This window comes from Cucumis melo, chromosome 5 (genome assembly GCF_025177605.1).
Source record: "Cucumis melo cultivar AY chromosome 5, USDA_Cmelo_AY_1.0, whole genome shotgun sequence".
Classification (NCBI taxonomy): Eukaryota; Viridiplantae; Streptophyta; class Magnoliopsida; order Cucurbitales; family Cucurbitaceae; genus Cucumis; species Cucumis melo.
The window spans coordinates 9712894-9716553 of NC_066861.1; positions in this window are offsets into that span (position 1 = coordinate 9712894).

Genomic DNA, 3660 nt, shown 5'->3' on the forward strand with positions numbered 1-3660 from the left:
TGTCTGAGTATCAACTTTAGGTGCATCAGCAAAAGTAGTATTAAGAACTATAGTCACTGTAGGTACTTCATCATCCTCATCAACAGTTCGTTTGTTAGTATATTCAGAATCATTTACCACAACATTAATTGTTTCCATAACTGTTCCACTTCTATTGTTGAAAACTTTGTAAGCTTTGCTATTCTCTGCCGATATTGAGAATATCCAAGAAAGAGTCCCTGTTCTGATTTAGCATCCCACTTTCGATGATATTCTCTGTCAGTAAGAATGTAACAAGTACTTTTGAAAACATGAAAATACTTAACGTTAGGCTTTCTTCCATTCCATAGTTAATACAGAGTAACAGTAGTTCCAGATCGAGTGATAATTCTGTTATGAATGTGACAAACTATGTTATCAGCTTCTGCCCAAAGGTGCAATGTCAAATCTTTGGCATGTATCATGACTCGAGTCAACTCTTGTAAAGTTCTATTTTTTCTTTCAACTACTTCATTCTGCTGAGGACTTATAGAAGCAAAATATTCATGATGTATTCCTTCCGATTCATAGAAGTTATTGAGATCTTCATTTTCAAATTCCCTACCATGATCACTTATGATTCTAACAATCTTCCCCATTTTTCTCGTTGCAAACTTAAACATAGGCTGATGCAAGCTTTAGTAGTATCAAATTTACCTTTCAAAAAACGAACCCATGTAAATCGGGAAAAGTCATCCAAAGCAAAAAACACATACTTCTTTCCTCCAAGACTTTCAGTTTGCATTAGATCCATAAGATCCATATGTAGAAGTTCAAAAACTCTATTTGTGGAACATTTCTTTAGATTCTTGTGAGGTGCTTTAGTTTTCTTTCCTATTAGACAATCTCTATAGAAGAATCTGCTTTTGACGTCAATATTTGGGTTTAGTTTTATAGCTCTATCTATGCTCTTTAAGTTGATGTGCCTTAACTTCCTATGCCACAACTAGGTTTGATCTTCTTTAGTTGAATGAAAAACATTCGAATTATTAAAGATCCAATGGTAGCAATTATTCGTATGTCGACAGCCATTCATAAGAACTCGATTATCTTTACCAATTACTACACAACTATCTTTGCTAAAATTTACAGTGTAACCTTGATCACATAGCTAACTTACACTAATCAGATTGGCTTTTAATCCATCCACATATCTAACATCATTTAGACATGGTAGATTATCTTTAGCAATATTTCCTTTTGCTATGATTCTACCTCTTACACCGTCTCCAAAAGTAACGTGACCCGAAGTACATTCCTTCAACTCAGAGAAAAATGATCTGTTTCCAGTCATGTGTCTAGAACATCCACTGTCAAAGTACCAAGCATCAATCGTGGCTTGAATAGTTGTGAAAGTGATATTACATTGTCCAGACTGTTTAACTCTCCAGACCATACGACTTTTTTTTCCTCTATTGTGATTTACAGAATTAGATTTATGCTTCTGGCCACCATATTTTCCCTCCTACTGATACAATTTGTCTCTTTGTAGCCTATAGTAGAATGGCCTAATATGGCCTTTCTGACCACAGTAATGACAAACTCATCTAGTAGTTTTAGCTGAAGGGCTAACAACTCTCGTTGTAGTGACTGTATCTGACTTGTCCTTTACTGAAGCACGAACAAACTTTATTTCAGTTTTAGGATTAATATTTCTAACTGAGGCATTAAAACGAAGACCATATTTACTTGAACTAATATGTCCTGAATTTAATATTAAGTCTTAGTTCTCAGCCCCTGAACTTAGCATCTTTACAGGTTTTATCGTCTGGTCCTATTCATTCTCGACTTCTTTCAATTTTAGCTTCAGGGTTGATATGACAGACATTAATCGTTCATTTTTTTCATAAGGTCTTGAATTCTTTCTTTTTGCATTGCTCTGGCTTTAGAATCTTCCTTCCACAGTACCTTAAGCTCCTCAAAACATGAAATCTTTATCGCAATTTTCTTCAAAATATTCACTTTCATCTCCAAAATCGATTTCTGTGATTTGTACTATGAATGCATTCATGTCATTATCTTCTTCACTATCATCAGTTTCCTCATCTGACAAAGTAGCACGAAACTTTTTCTTTTATCTTCTTAAAAATGTGGGACATTCAGCCTGATAATGGTCAACTCCCCCATATTCTCTACATCTGAAAAACCTTCCTTCACCCTTCTTTTTCCTTCCATAGTCACTGTCCCTCCTGTTTGAAACTTCATTATACCTTCTTGTATTGTTCTCACGATCTTATCTTTGATAGTTAGTCGAATTTTAAGCATTCGATCCTCTAGTATTCAAAATTTTGAATTTCTTGATCACTTTAGAGAACTGTTTTGTCATAAAAGCTATTGATTCATTCATGTTTGCTTCATTATCAAACTGATTTACTGTTGTCTCTTCTTCATAAACGGACTTAAAAGTGATCCCCTTGCCTTTCTTGTTCTCTCTGTGAGATATGATCATCTCAAACATAAGTAGAGACCCAAATAACTCATCTAGTTTTAATTTGGTTATATTGTGTGCTTCCTTTATAGTAGTGACCTTCATGTCAAATTTTCCTAACAACGATCGTAGTACCTTGCACACTATCTTACGTTCAGGAATTTTCTCACCAAGCAACAGTGATTCATTAGCAATTTCCAGAACTCTCTCATTGTAATCTGAAACAGATTCATCTTTAACCATTTTCAAGGTTTCAAACTTTGAAGTTATTAACTGCCAGTCTGGATGTCTTGACTATTGTAGTACCTTCATAAGCAACATCCAATATTTTTCATGCTTCTTTAGCTGTACTACAAGAGTTTATAAGTTTGAATACATTTAGATCGACACCATTAAATATTGCATTTAAAGCTCTAGCATTCCCAACTGATGCTTGTTCTTCAACATCAGTCCAGTCAACTTCTGATTTTAGAACAGATACACCATCCACAGTAATCATTGGAGGTTCATATCCAGACACAAGAGCTCTCCATGCTCTCCCATCTAATGTTTTAATGAAGAATATCATGTGAGGCTTCCAGTATGAGTAATTTTTACCATTCAGTATAGGAGATCGTGATGCTGAAGGTTCATATCTGATTATCTCCATGATCTTGCAACCTGCTCTGCTACCAATTGAAAAACAGTATTAGATAATCAAATAAACCTTTAGCTAATTCAAAAGTAAATAACTATTGTAATAACTAAAGGGACGGCAAAAGAGAATAACACAAGAAACTTTGGTAACCTAGTTCGGCCAATGTTGCCTACGTCAAGGGAGCTGCGCACAGCCCTGATGAGCAATATTATTATGATTCACACTTAGTCAATATACATCAATACAACATATAAAATCTGTTCAACTATATAACTATTTAACATGCTTATTAGCTTCAAACTTCAGGCTCCCCCTAAATGCACGAGTAATCCTTCTCAATGATATCTGACTTCAGGCCCCCCTGAATGCATGAGTGAATCTCTTCGACGATATCTTCATACACTTCTTAAGATTACTATGATCACTCAAATCACTGCTTCGTCCTTTTCATTGCTCATCATAAGATTCAACTTAGATTAACATACTGACCCCATAGACAACATATCGCAATACTTTTGCGTACCAGTAGCTTCTGCAATCAATTTCACTGTCAATCTTCCACAGAGAATACTATAAC